The following is a 16,050-nucleotide window of genomic DNA, read 5'->3' on the forward strand; positions in this document are numbered from 1 at the left end:
AAAGAAAAAATAAAGTCTTCACAGGAGGCAATGATGAAGAAAGGGTTGAGAAACACTGGGCTGGAGAACAGGATATTGGGGAGGTTGGCTTCACCCTCAGTTGAGCCTGGGAAAGTGAGTTTGGCAAAGCCCTGCAAGATCTTGCCTCTCATGATCAATAGACTGAAGTTTCAGTTCTACAGATCTGGGGGCAGCAAACTTTTTATGTAGATATTTTTGGTTTTGTGGTCCGTATGTTCTACTCAACTCTTGCTGTAGAGCAAAAGCAGCCCTTGGCAATATGCAAATGATGGGCCAGGCTGTGTTCCAATAAAGCTTTATTTACAAAGGCAGACGTAGCTGCATTTGGCCCGTGGATCATAGGTTGCCAATCTCTGCTATTCCCTAGGACAAGTTCACTCAGAGGATTTTGTTTATATTTTAAAAAGTCACTTTGGCAATTTATGCAAAGACTAGATTGGAGAAAGGAGTGCACAGAAAGGGTGCATGGTGTCTTGCTCTCAGAAAGCTGGGGCTCCTTTTCTTCCCTCATGCCAGGCAGTGCCTTCTGAGTGGGAGTAGAATAAAGTTGTCTCTCTGAGGCTGCCTGCTCTTTCTGACCTTGTACACACCAAAGGCTGTGATGACTCCCTAACTCCCGACATCCCAGGAAGGTAGAAGCTGTAGCACTTTGACATCTTTTTAGTTGCAGCAAAAAGAGATAAAACCAGATTTGGCAGTAGTGACACTTGGTTGGGTATCTGATACTTTGCTGTAGGTCATTTGTTAGCAAAAATTCATCACCCGCCCCCAACTGCTGCCTTGGACCTCGAGTAGACTCCCACACACCCCTGCATTTCATAGCTTTGATTCATTAACTCCAATGGCTGGAATTACAGGTAACACTCAGAGTTGCATTCTAAGCAGGCAAGGATGACTGTGTTAAAAGTGGCCCTTCTAGAAAGGTTAATATTATAAATACATCTTAAATGTCTAATACATAACCAATTGCCACAAATATGGAAATGTTAGCAGCGTTAAAACTCAGAAAGCAAGAAAGAAACAGGTCACCTTTGCTCTAGGTATATTGTGTTTTCGACTGAGCTGGAGAAATGCCTTTAGTCTCCGGGAGCAGTGGACCACTCCTGAAAGCTGGAGTGGGCCAGGAAGGAAAAGACCCCTGTGGGACACAGGGAGTGGGAGCATGATGAGGGACCAGTCTCTTAAGCTGCCAGAGTGTTAGTTTCCTCAGATGCAAAGTAAGGATGATAATTATAATGATAAGGTTCAGAAAGTTCTTAATTAACTACAAATCTACCATAAAGGTTGGATACTGCTGTTTTTTCTTTCTAGCAACTAGGCTAGTGCTTGGCATACAGCAAGTGCTCAATAAATGCTCTTTCCTTCTGTCCTTTTTCTTCCCATAAGGCTTGAGGTTAGCTAACATTAGTTTAGACAGATATGAAAATATCAGATATGACCTTCGTCAGGTGTGTACTTGGGTTTTCTAGGAAATGATGTTAGAGAGAAACTTCTGAGATTTGAAGGAGAGCTTTGAGTGTATCAGTGGTTTAGGGAGGGGGGTGTTTATAATCCTCAAATTAGACTGCAGAGGGGGCTCCTGCATCATCAGTGGGCTCTGTGTATGTGTGTCTCGGTGTGTGTTAGGGCAGCGGGGTGTGTGAGCAAGTACTGTATGTGAATGAATATGTGCAGGTGTGTATGGATGGATATGCCAGTGCTAGAGTGAGGCCTGCGAGGTGTCCAGGGTGCGTCATTTAGGGAGGAACTCACTCTCAGGGACTGACCCTGTACTTGCGTGAGCCCAAGAGTTAGTGCCTCCTGGAATGTAGTGTCTTGCTCACCTCACCCTAGTCTCAGACTTGGGGTAGTCATGTGAGGATAGAGAAGGGATATCATTTAAAATGCAGTTGACAAGGAAGAGCCAACTCCCTTGTCCTAAAGAGCCTTCCAAAGCAAGGATGAATTTCCTTAAGTTTTGGATTTGTGGGGATCTTTAAGGTATCCAATCCAGTGGTAATCAAATGTTAGCGTGCGTCAGAATCAACTGAGGAGAGCTTGTTAAACCTTCACATTCATATTCCCAGACCCCATCCCCAAGATTCTGATTTGGTCAGTCAAGGCTGAGGGACCTGGAATCTGCATGTTTAACAGGCACGCTTTCCCCATTCCAGGTAATTCTGACGTGGGCTGTCCAGGACCAACCGTGGAGAAACTCTTAGAATTGGAGTGACCACATAACTCGTCATCCAATCCAAGCCACTCTGGAGAGCGAAATAAATTTGTTGTAGTTTAAATCAGGAGTTGGCAAACCGTGACTGTTTTTGTAAATAACATTTTATTGGAACACAGCCACGCTCATTCTTTTAGGCATTGTCTACGGTTGCTTTTAAACTATAGTGCCAGAGGTGAGTGGTTGCAACAGAGACTCCATGACTTGCAAAGCATAACATGTTTATTATCTGGTCCTTTACAAAAAAAAATGTTGTCAATCTCTGGTTTGGATTATTATTCAGCAAATATTTACCCCCTTACTTAGGTAGCTACCTTAACTATAGTTTAATCTTCTTCCTTTCGCTTAGAAGGATGGTGAAGCCCAGAGTGGGTAGAGTTTGAGCAAGCATATTTTGGACGATACTTGGATGTCTCATTCTAAGTTGGGTTGTGGATACACAGTTGAGAAACCTCTAAAAAGATGCCTAGTGGCTGTTGCCACTACACTGGAGGGAGCTCTGAGGAAGGTTGGGTTAAGTTGAAGGTTTGCCCTGGATGAGGATGCCCCTTTGTCATTCTCAGACTGACACTCAGACCTACCTCAGACTGACATCTCTTGAGATGAATGCTCTGCACCCACTCCTGAACAAACAAATAGCAAGCAAATGCAACCAGAGGGAAGTCGCATCAAGAATAATTACGGAGTAGTCACATATTTTGATTTAAACTTAATGTTGCTTAGCAAAAGAAAATGTGCTGCGAACAAACAGAGATCAATTCACGCCACTATCAAGTGGCAGGTGGTATTAGCAGAAGACGGCCTTAAACCTCTCTGGGAGCCTCAACAATACCAGTCACATGGTGAAGAAGGACAAGGTCCTTCCCAGGAGGCTCCTCATAAGGAAGTTAGCAGAGGGGAAGCGGCCACCTGTGAAATTCTTACTCAGCGTTAGGGCTTCCAACTGAAAATTGGCTTTTCTTGGAGAGGAGAGGGTGTGTGTGTGTACATGTGTGTGTAAGTGTGTGCTGACAGACACATTTGTGCAGGTTTATGTGTGTGTGTGTTTTGTAAACCTGTGGTTCTTGTGTATTTGTAAGTCTACATGTGTTCACATGTACATACATGCATGTGGTATGTATAGGATTATGTGCATGTGTGTTTTCTATTACCTGATGTTGCTAGGGCCTCTCTTCTTGCCTGCTGTGCTCCCAATAGCCTGACCATTCCTGGGGGAATCACATGATGGTCCTACTCTCCGTTAACTAAATCCACCTTAGGACATGAGTGATTATTAACTCTCAATCCAGTCTGCTTAGGCCAGGAAAGCCACAACTCTGGTTTGGGGACTTGCAAGATATAGAGGTCACCTTCCTGGATGCACGCAGCCTCATCTGATCACTTTTGCTTATCTGAGGCTGGCAGAGTTTCTGGGCAAAGCTCAGATCTTCTCCACAGCTCCCCCTCCACACCTCCTCATTCATTCCAGATTGAGTTTGCCTTTGTGGTTAATCCCCGTGATGTTGTTCCATCATCCCCTTCAGGAATGACCAGGATAGAGCCAGGTGGGCAGGGCAGGCTCTAGGGACTCTTTTGGATGGGCCTCTAGTGCTACTCAGGGGGACCAGAAGCATGCACATCCAAGGGGCATATGTAGATTTTAGCCAAATAGGTGAGCTGAGGTCAGCATTCAGAAGTAGCTTCAAGCAACAGGTCTGAAGGATAAGAGGAAGGCTGAGTCTGGTCAGGGAATAGGAGTGAGCAATCTTCATTCCAAATTGTGGCAGGAGAGAAGGCAAAGCAGACAAGGACAAAAAGCTGTGAGCCCCTTGGAGAGGCTAGAAGCTCAGATGGGTCCTGCCCAGGTGATCCAGGGCCAGGACCACCCACTTACATGTTCAGGGTTGGACCAGGCGGACCTAAAAGGCTCTTCTCCAGGAAGCTTCCCCTAACGAAGTCCATTTATTCTTCTACAGTCAGAGGACCTCCGCTCCCTTTCCTAATTCTCTCTGATGTAGTTCTGTGGTTATTAATAGATTCCACTGGCTTCTCCAAGAATTTGCCTAACTTCCTTGGACACTTCCTTTCCTCTGGACATTAGCTGCTTATGGTCTAATCTACTCCCTAATGCCTGTCATTGGCTGCCTCACCTTATTACTGGTTTTTGCATGTGTCCAAATCTTACTTCTCTAGCCAAACTAAAAGCTCCCCTGAAATGGGAGGAGTCTACAGCTTCTTATTTTTTTCCTATGCTATTCTCTTCACTTATGGTCTAATCCACTCCCTGATGCCTGTCATTGGCTGCTTCACCTTATTACTGGTTTTTGCATGTGTCCAAATCTTACCTCTCTAGCCAAACTAAAAGCTCCCCTGAAATGGGGGGAGTCTACAGCTTCTTGTTTTTTCCTATGCCATTCTCTTCTAACTGGTGGGCTGACATGGCTTTGGGTATCATAAAGCCTTTCGTACATGAGAGACATTCAGCCTCAGCCTTGTTTTCTTCCCTCTGCCTTTTCCAGTCTCCAAATTCTGTGTTCACTTCCACTCTATGGCCCCCAGGCTCAGCCCTGCCTAATTCTTAAACCAACTCTGGCTCCTCTCATTATCATCACCAACTCTGCTATCCCCAACCTGCTCATCAAAATGAAATCCAATCTCTTCTTCATGTGAAAGTCATGGGGGAATCCCCACAGAAGCTCCTGAAAAGCCACTGTGCCTTTACCCAGACTTTGTCCCCTATACCTGGACCATGCTGTGCCTTTCTGTGTCTTGCAAATATTCACCATTTGTCAAGGCTTGAATTCATTGCCTCCTCTTTGAAGCCTTCCCAGATACCTCCAGGCTGAGTTGGGTGTTCCAGCAACTGTCCTACCCTGGCACTAGGTTCATGCTTCACAAAAGCACTTAGCATAACAGGGTGTCAAAATTGGGTTAACGTCCAACTTCCCCAGCAGATAATTAGTTATTTGAGGGCAGGGATCATGTTTTAATCATTTTTGTAATTCTCTATCATGCATGCCCCAGTGCCCAATACAGGGTGGATGCTCAGTAAATATTTTGAATGACTCCCTGGACTGGTTGCTAGAGGAGGCCGGTCTTTCTCTGAAGCAGGGGGAGCAGGTGCCTGTTGTCAGGTGGTCACTGGCAGGGACATCCAGATTTGGAAAATGAAGACTCTTCCTGCAGCAGCATCCAGGCACATGCAGGCCAGCTGGCTGTCACTGTTACCTGTGGGGCAGGGCAGGGGGCCACTAGGAATGTCTGGAGCAGATAGTAGCTTCCTGGGACATGGTGGAATCAGCTGCTAATGAAGAAAGAACCTGGTCAGAACAACTGAGTTGTAATCCTGACCTGGCCATTTATCACTGCATAGCCCCAAGCCAAGGATTTACTCTCCCTGGGCTTCAGTTTCCTTATCTGTAAACTGAGGCTAAAAAGTTCCTGTCTTGCAGGGTTGGAATGAAAGTTAAGCGAGATAGTGTGTTGAATCAATGTTCACAGGGCTTCCTTGTCTATAGTAGATCTCTCTGTGGTCTCTCCTCCCACTTAACCCCACTCACACATTTTTCAGTTTGTTAATCCATTACTTTAAGAATGTATATGTTTATTTGCATCTGGGAGTCAGGTCACTCTTTGGCGACAGAGACCATGTCTTAGCTCTGTATTCTTGGTGTCTGACACATATAGGGGCCAACATTTACTCTTGAATGAATGAATATAAATGGCTAGTTGGGAGTCATGCTACTATATATGTAACAAAACCTTGGATTTTTTGAGCTGAGGACAGCAGCTTGAATTAACAAACCAAAATAACATTCTAAAGCAAAACAAACAAAGTTTAAAAAGAACTTTCCAATTTATAAGCCACCACTGGAACTCCTGGCTACCAAAGTGTTTCCAGATAGAAGTCTTGCCAAGAAGGCTGTCATGTGCAGATAAGGCTTACTCATAATTAGTAAGTGTCCATTTGCATTCAAAGGCAGTAAGAGGCTCCAGTTCTTAAAAAGAATCTGTTCTCCAGAGTAGTCTAAACATGACTCATGCAATGTCAGAGATTAGCAATTTTTCCCCTTAGTAACATTCTTTGGTACATTTCTTCAATAAATATTTATTGAGCTCTTTCTGAGGGTCAGGTATGATTCGAGGCACTGAGAACATACCGACAAACAAGGCAAGATACCTGTCCTCACATATGTTGTGATTCAATGACAGGAGATGGTCAATAAACAAATAAGTAAGAAAAATGTGAATGGAAAATATGGGGGGTCTAGGCCTGTTCTTGGAAGCTGGGCTCCCTTAAGAAAAAAAAGACAATATGGAGCAGAGATTTAAAACAGGGTGATGTGCTTCAGTTATTGGGTGGCTGCTTTTGATTGGGTGGTCAGACCAGGAGGAGAGGAAATCACAAACAGAAAGAAAATCTGGTACAAATGCTGTGAGGTGGAAAGAGGTTGACATATTCAAGTTGTGAACAAGGAAGAAGACAAATGCAAATGAAATTGGCAAGGAAAACAAAGACTGAATCATACAGGGCATTTTCATTCCTGGGGAAGAGATTCTGGATAAGGTTCCAAGGGCAACAGGTAGGTTTAAATGGGAGGGACATGATCTGACACGTCTTTAAAAGGATTTCTTGGGTGCTTGCATGGAGATCAGGGATGAAGGGCACCAAAAATGAAAGCCAGAGACCAGTTAGAAGGTCATTCCAGTAGAACGATGAGAAATGATGGTGGCTTGGATTAAGGTGTTGACAGCAGAGATAGAAACATGGAGGTCAGGCATGGTGGTTAGACACCTATAATCCCAGCACTGTGTGAGGCCGAGGTGGGTGAATCATTCGAGGTCAGAAGCTCAACACCAGCCTGGACAACATGGCAAAACCCTATCTTTACTAAAAATACAAAAATTAGTCAGGCGTGGTCGTGGACGCCTGTAATCTCAGCTACTTGAAAGGCTCAGACACTAGAATCGCTTGAACCTGGGAGGCAGAGGTTGCAGTGAACTGAGATCGTGCCACTGCACTCCAGCCTGGGTGACAGAGTGAGACTCCCTCTCAAAAATAAATAAATAAAGAGAGAGAGAGAAAAGGAACATAAAGACACCTATGTACATTTTCCAATGTATTTTGGAAGCAGAATCAATAGCCTTTGGTGATTGGTTGGCTGGAGGAGAGGGCAGTGAGTCAGAGAGGAGTAAAAGGGAACTTCAGGATATTTAATTTAGTTTGTATCTGTGTAACAGTGGTGATATTTTCTGAGATAGAAAAGAATCGGGTGGGGTGGACATTTGGGATTTTCTATGTGTATGTGAAAATGCATGGGTATGCACACCTGTGCATGTGTGTGCACATGCTTGTGCACATGTACCTGCGTGGTAGAAACTGGAGTATTCTGGGATCAAGAGTTTTGCTCTGGCCACATCAACTTTGGGATACTTGTTAGGCATCCATGCAAAGATGTCAAGCACGCCACTGGATATTTGCAACTTGAGCTCCGAGAGGAGATTAAAGCTGAAGATAGAGATCTGGGAGTTGTTTACATGTAGATTACTAAGGGAAATGAATAGATAGGAAAGAGAAATAGCCCCAGACTGAGCCCTGAGGTGCTTCAATATTTGGAGTTTCAGCAAAGAAGGAAGAACTTACAAAGAAGGGCAAGACGAAGGAGCCAGTGAAGTGGGGATGAGGCCTGAAAGTCACCAAAGCCAAGAGCAGAAAATGTTACAGGAAAAAGCAATATGAGGGGTGTATGTGGACAGGTATAGACGCCTTTTCAAAGAAGTTTTGCTGTGAAGAGAAATAGACATGGAGCAGCTGCTGAAGAGTTTTAATGGGGTGTGTGTGCTTCATACAGACCATTTGGAAAGACCTTTGTACACCAAAGGAAATGATGCTAGAGGAAAGGAGGAATGGACAGTGAGTGGGAGGTGGAATTACAGAAGCAAGGTCTTGGGAATGAAAGATGAATGAGAACCAAAACACAAGAGGAGGGGTGGCCTTTGAAGGAGCGAGGACACTTCATTCATAGAGACAAGAGGAAAGGCAGAGAAGATGGGTTCACATGTGCACCTTTTCAGTATGGAAATCTTAGAGAGTGTCTATCTAATTGCATTCAAGTATGTGATAAGGATCACTGCTGTTGCCTCTGAGTATGTGTGTGAGCATTTTGGGGGGAAGGGTGCAGGAGTTTTTGAGTAGAATAAAAAGCATGAAACAGTCATTACACAGAATAGGCAAGTGAACCTACTGGGAGAGGGTGTAGGATTGCCAGGCAACACCGAGTGCTGGTTTGAGACTTCTGGCCATGAATTTAAAGTTAGACAAATAAATGTGTGTGGGAAAGGAATTCAAAATGTTTGGTAGACAGTGACTGTAAGGACAAAGCATATGATCAAATAAAGATTCTAAGAAGGGTCCTGGGGGTGAGATGTATAGGATCACCAATTTAAAAGCCCCGATGAGGTCTCAGAATTGCTGAAACAGAAACATTGAAGGAGGGTGGGGGCTGGTAGGATATGAAGTTGTCATCAGAGCAGATACTTAAGTCAAGATTTTTCAAAGGTGATACAGTCATTGATAATGATAAGGTCAAAATTATGATCATGGGTAGCTGAGGCAGGGTGGGTAAAAATGGATTGTTAAGATGGGCATGGTGGCTCATGCCTGTAATTTCAACACTTTGGGAGGCCGAGGCGAGTGGATCACTTGAGGCCAGGAGTTCAAGACCAGCCTGGTCAACATGGTGAAATCATGTCTGTACTAAAAATACCAAAGTTAGAGAGGCACAGTGGTGCACACCTGTAGTCCCAGCTGCTCGGGAGGCTGAGGCAGGAGAATCACTTGAACCCAGGAAGCAGAGGTTGCAGTGAGCTGAGATGGCACCACTCTAGCCTGTGTGGCAGTGAGGCTGTGTCTCAAACAAACAAACACAAATGGAGGAAATAAGGTCAACAAACTGAGAGGCCAAAGCGTGGATGGACCTTCTATGTGCATTTAGCAGTCACTGTGAATGATGATAGAAGTGTTAGGACCCAATGAGACTGGTGAAGAGGGGTTTGATCCAGGTAGAAGCAACAAGGAATTCTAGGTGGTGGAAAACAAAGGCTGATGACACTAACTTCCAAATGACTCTGTGTGTGTATGTGTGTGTGGAGGAGATATATGGTTAGGAGGCTGCAAATGGGACCAAGAAGCAGAAGAGCAACCCCTCTTTAGCCCTAAATTACAGGCACATGAGAGAAAAAACAGCTCCACTCATGAGGTGCAGGTGACACTGTTGTCTGGAATGGGCTTAGGACAAGAATGTGAAAGGAATATTCAGGGAAGGGTGGTAGTTGTTGGGGTGTTTGCTGCCCACAGATCATGAGCTTCAGAGGGCACAGCAGCAGGGTGAGAGGGTTAGGAAACAGGTGAGATTAGGGCAGGCATGGAGCAGTGAGGGGATGAGGCTTTATGATGATGGACACTGAGGGGGCATGAGACGTAGTGGGGACCTCAACTGAACTGAGGTGTGGAACTGATAGGATTGGGCCTGTGAGTCCCTTGGGAGAAGATGGGTTCAAGCTGGTCTCTTCTCTCCTGAGGTTGCACAGTGGTGGTCAAAGGGGTGGGGTTTAGGTGGTACTTTGTTCAAAGGTACCACCTAACCTAGAGCAGGGATCTCATGAGTCCCCAGGCCAGACCACCGAGGTCAATAAGCAAAGCAAGCTGGGCCAGGACTGTGGGAAACCTGACCGGTGCTTCTCAATCTCCAACAGGCAAGCAAATCCACCAGGGATCCTGTTCAAATGCAGACTCTCATTCTGTAGCTCTGGGATTGAGCCTGACATTCTGTGTTTCTGAAAGTGCTGGGTGACACTCTTGTTATTGGTCCATGGACCACACTTCGAGTAGCAAAGACTGGAGAGTCTGCTGTCTGCTAAAAGGAGTAGCGGCTTCTCACCTGTACCTATTGTTGTCATAGGAGAGAGAAGGCTCACTATGGTCTTCTCTTCTGATTTCTGAAGAGAAGCCAGAAATCTGGATTTTTATGTAAGGTCATCCCATTTAAGAATATTGGCAAATAATCAAAAATGTAAAACACTCTGTGGACCAAACAAAATATGTGTGAGGGTTGAATTCTGCTTATAACACAACTGTTTGTGATTTCTGATGAAGAAGAATCCAGGCAGAGTGTGGAGCAGGGGAGCACTGAACCAGGGTCAGTTATTACGGGTCACAGAGTCAGCTTGGCCTTTGGCATTAGAGGTCACTATTCGTAAGGCACCTTGATGTTGAAAAGCAGTTTTCCAGGCATCTGGGCTGATGCCTGCCAGATCGCCTTCGTTCTCACCTCTCCAAGAACATCGATCTTCCTGCTCCCCTCATCCCGAATGCCCTCCAGCACCACCCAACCCTGAATCTATCCCACTGACTTTCAAAGTGGTTTAGGTGGCAGAGTGCCTGGAAGCTTCAGTTTTCTTTGTGAAATGCCATGAAATATTGACATATTTAATTCCATCACTCGTACCAGAAATGATTTTTCTAGCAGGAAATACAGCTGTATTATATGTACGCAAGTCTCTGCAACTCAAAAAGAAAATAATCACACATAAAATATTTTGAAGAAAACACATTCCTGGTTTCCCATTAGCATTTATTCCCACTTGTTTCAATCTTTGTGTCACTTCCAGCACTGACTAGTAGACAAGTGGTAGCAGGCACTCAAAATTTAAGAACAATTTATGAAAAAAAAGTCTTAATATAGAGAGAGTATCTATTCATTAAGCTAATGTGTTCTGGGAATTGGAACTTCTTTTATTCTATTTAGTGGTGAAAACTCTCAATCTTCCTTGTGGGATGGTAGTGTTCCAAGAAAGACTGGGCCGACAATTTGCTCATGTCTTATCCATTCTTCACAGTCAGTGGAGACCCACCTACCCTATTGAGTCTCCTTGGGTTTTACCTGCTCCTTTTTATCATCCATATGACTAAGGTGCTATGCCCTAAACATATATTTATTTTCTAATTACATGTCGTCTTAGGTCAGTGTGGCATGTGTCTATGTCTTGCTGCCCAGACATAAGCTCATGCAGGCTGGGACTATGTCTTGCCTCTCTGCTCAGCCAGCAAAGGACAAATAGCAGCCTCAAGAATAGCACCCTGTATTTATGATCCTTGGACATTTTAGAGCTTTTCTGAATCACTTAATTTACTTAATCACTGGCTGGGTGAGGTGGCTTATACCTGTAATCCTAGCACTTTGGGAGGCTGAGGTGGGTGGATCACCTGAGGTCAGGAGTTTGAGACCAGCCTGGCCAACATGACGACCCCCCGTCTCTACTAAAAACACAAAAATTAGCTGGGCATCGTGGTGTGCGCACCTGTAGTCTTACTACTCAGGAGGCTGAGGCAGGAGAATGGCTTGAACCCAGAAAGCAGAGGTTGCAGTGAGCCAAGATTGCACCACTGCACTCCAGTCTGGGCAACAGAGTGAGGCTCTGTCTCAAAAAAAAGAAAGAAAGAAACAAAGAAAGAAATATTTAACCACTAACTTCTCTCTGCATCTCAGGACCTCAGCAACTCCTAACCTTCTATGAGTCACAGAAAAACTAAGAATCTGATGATCTTTTAGCTTCTTGTTGCAAAAAAAGAAAAAAGAAAGCCCATTCATAGGAGATAGCATCATAGTATCTGTTAAAAAAAAAATCCCTGAATCTCTCTTTCCTTAGAAGGATCTCCAGGAAATGTGATCTCTTTCTATTCTAATATTTTGGGATTCCAAAGCATTTCCTCATTTCCTTTTGCGTTGCATCTCTGTCCTGTCTTACCTCTTGGGGCGAATCAGCTACTTCTTTTTCTCCTTGATGTTCTTAGTATAAGGACTATCTGCTTACCTTGTAGTGTTGAAAAGAGCATAGCCTTCGGTGTCAGAAAGCCCTTGAGTTGCTTATCAAATATGTGACTTGACAAGGACTTGAATTCTTTAAGCCTCAGTATCTATGTCAGGAAAATGAGGATAATACTAAGATCTACATCATAGAATGTGTCTGAAGGATTCAATGGTATTTGGCCCCCCCTCCTCCCCTCCTCCTCTCTAACCGCCCCTCCCCATTTCCAAAGGCCCTCTTTCTGTCTGGAGGTTGACTAGGTGTTGGAACAGTTCCAGGTCTAAGCACCATGAGCAACCCCACTGTGAAAGGATGGACAAGAGGTCCAAGCCGGCCTTAGGCCAGATGTTCATCTCTTCTCATGCTGCCATATTAAGCCATTCAGGAAACATTAGCTCCCAGGTTGAGATGTTTCCTCACAGGTCTAATGATTTCCCATCTTCTCTCATCAGATGTGTCCCTATTTACATGGCCTCCAGGTACAGAGCCCACTGGGCACTTTTCTCCGTGGGATACTCCCTCAAAGTGAATTCCTACCTCTCAGCAGCATGCTCATCTCACACATACTGTATTTAGGTCTCATGTTTCCCTACCTTCAAGCTGTACTCCTGATTATGAAATGCTTGATTGTGGAGCCTGTCGAAATGCATTCATAATGCAACTTTAAGTCTCACAGAAAATTTCCAGGGGAAATTAAAGCCTTGGGAAGACTAGCACCCTGTGTTTATGAACCTTGGGCATTTTAGAGCTTTTCTGAAGGTTTTCTTTATCCTTGCACTCAGAACAGGGAAGGAAGAGACAGGTAGATGTGGCATGGGGTGCTGGGGGATGAGGATGAGGGAGTCGGAACCTCTTGGATCTGGCCCTGCCACCCCCCAGCTGAGACTGTGTGAGCAGCAGCAAGTCTAATGACAGCTCAGGTTTTCAGCTCTCTTCCTTCTGCATGTTCAGGACCCACTGCCTGTCTGATGGCTGCTTCTCAGCCTCCTAGATGGTTCTCTCCTTGAGGGTTTTGTCCTGTGTCTGCATCTCTTCTCTTCCTACTCCCTGGGTTAGCACCTCCACTCCCACAGCTACAAATGCCACCCTTCTGAGCATGGTTCCTCAGTCTCTATCTGTAGCTAAAATCTCCACGTTCCTCTGTCTGAATCTTGACTTTACCTGGATGTCTAGCAGGGACCTCAAAATCAACATGCCCAGAACTGGGCTCACACTGTTTCCCACTCCTTCCAGGTCACCCGTCTTGGTGACTAGCCCTGTTCTCTCCTCAGGCACAATAGTCCAGACATCTCAGAAGTGCCCAGTGAGCCCCTTCCATGAGATACCCTTGACACCGGCCCATTACCCACCAAGGCTGCCACCCCCTACATGGGAGGCCCTTCTTACCTTGTGCTTGCGCCTCTTACTAATGATGAGGACTGGGCTGCTGACTAGCATGACTCTCTCTGTTTCTGTAAAATGAGAAGCTTTAGAGAAGATGATCTCAGAAGACCCTTCTGACCCTATCTGTCTTCATTTCAGTTATCATCCATCAAACTCTGTAGCTCAAAACCTTGCAATAGAGTCTTGCCCCTGGTTTCTCCAAACCACCCTCCCAACTTTGCAAGACTGGAGGAAATCCTGAGATGTTCTCCATGACTGATTCCTTCTGCCTTCCTTGCTGGCCTCCACACCACCCTCGTGCTTTCAGTTTCAGTGTGCAAATTACATGCACCTCAACACTCAGCAGGTCCTCACACTCACCTGCTGCCTCTCAGGCTCCATCCTGTGCAGTTTCTCTTCTGGCTGTTAAGAGTTTCTCTCCTTCTTTCCCTTCCTGGCCTTCTCCTCTCCTGACCCTTACCTTCTCTTTCCTATGTTCTGTCTGGCGAACCCTCCCTCATTCTTCAAGGTTCAGATCAAGCCTCACTCTTCACAATACCCCACCCCAGAGCTAGTATCTTTAGCACTGTTTCACTAGAGATGCACCAATAACATTTACACATCTGCCTCTCCACTGGATTCTGAGCTCCTAAAGGGTCCTGACTTTGCATTCCCAGAGCCCAGCACAATACATGTGCAAAATTCAGGTTCAATAATTATATTGTGATTGAATGGCTCCCCAAATCTGTAACAACCAATCTCTTTAATTTGGCATTTTTAAGACCCTTTCCATTCCAGATCCACCAAACTGTTAGCTGTTTCCCTTAAAGTGCATTTTACTTAGACATTCACCCTTCTGTAATCATGCCCTGAACATGCGCATTGCCGTGGTGGGAACTTTTGCCCCTTGACCCCCACCCATGCCCATAAGTCTCTATCTATTCTTTTTTGTTTGTTTTTGAGACAGGGTCTTGCTCTGTCACCCAGACTGGAGTGCAGTGGCGCAATTGCTGCTCACTGCACCCTGGATCTTCTGGGTTCAAGCAATTCTTCCACCTCAGCCTCCTGAGTAGTTGAAACTACAGGTATATGCCACTGTACCTGACTAATTTTTTTTTTAATTTTGTAGAAACAGGCTCTCACTATGTTGCCAGTACTGGTCTCAAACTCTTGGGCTCAAGTGATCCTCCTATCTCAGACTCCCAAAGTTTTGGGATTACAGGCATCAGCCACCATGCCTAACCTTACCTTATTTATTCTTTAAGGCGCAGCCAAATGTCACTTTTTCCTCTTCCTATTCTGGCTCCAGGAGTGACCTCTTCTTCCTAGGAGTCCTATAGGTCTTTGAACCATTTTTATGATCCTCAGTTCTTTGGGTATTATAATAGAGTGATTCAGTCAATTAATTCATCTTTAAATACATGTTCTTCAGGGCTGCTCTGACCAAACACAGGGTCTCCATCAAGGCTGTACTTGCCATGTGTACCATAGTGTATTAGCCCATTCTCTTGCTGTGAATAAAGGCATACCTAAGACTGGGTAATTTATAAAAGAAATAGGTTTAATGGACTCACAGTTCCACATGGCTGGGGAAGCCTCACAATCACGTTGGAAGGTGAAGGAGGAGCAAAGTCATGTCTTACGTGGTGGCAGGCAAGAGGACACATGCAGGGGAACTCACCTTTATAAAACCATCAGATTTGGTGAGACTTATTCACTATCATGAGAACATCATGGGAAAGACCTGCCCTCATGATTCAATTACCTCCCACTGAGTCCGTCCCACAACATATGGGGATTATCACAATTCAAGATGACATTTGGTTGGGGACACAGAGCCAAACCATATCACATGGGTCTTCTCAAGATCTCTCCCAATGGTGGTTCATGATGGTCTTTAAATCCATTCATCCTCATGCTCTTCATCCCCACTATCAATCCCCTGGAGGTGATCCCTTATCTCTCACCTGGACCAGAGCAATAGCTTCTTAACTGGTCTTCTCACCTCCATTGCAGCCAGCATGAAATATAACTATGCAAATGTGACCAAGCTATCCCCCACATAAGATCCTTCAGTGACTTCCCACTGCTCTTGGGATAAAGGCCTAAACCATCAGCTGGGTCTATTCCACCAGCTGTTCCTGCAGCCCCGCCCCTATGGCTTCCCACTTGCTCTCTGCTCTCCAGAAGTGTGGTCCTTCTATGTGCTCTGGGTTCCTTCCCACTCCAGCCTGAGACCAGGCTATTCCTCTACTGGGAACATTTTCTCTTCAGCTTTCCCAGGGATCTGATGGGCCCCTATTCATCCTTCAAGTCTCAACTCAACATCACTTTTTCTCCTGATTTCCACTCCTATGGTAGCTCCCTGTTTATACACTCAGCATTTATCCCAGTTTGTCAGCCTCCTAGGATGATTAATTGAAAGCAGAGGTCGTGTCCTTTTATTTACCATTGCCCTGTCCCCTCTGCCTCTGTCCCCCACACATGTGCACCTATTTCCGTGTCCAGCAGAGAGCAGGCACTCAGTACACATCTGCTGAATGGGTGCTGACATTCATGGGCTGCCCTTAACAGACTGGGAGCAGCCTGTGGGCAGGGGATGCAACTTA

The sequence above is a fragment of the Chlorocebus sabaeus genome, chromosome 16 (genome assembly GCF_047675955.1).
Source record: "Chlorocebus sabaeus isolate Y175 chromosome 16, mChlSab1.0.hap1, whole genome shotgun sequence".
NCBI classification, from domain to species: Eukaryota; Metazoa; Chordata; class Mammalia; order Primates; family Cercopithecidae; genus Chlorocebus; species Chlorocebus sabaeus.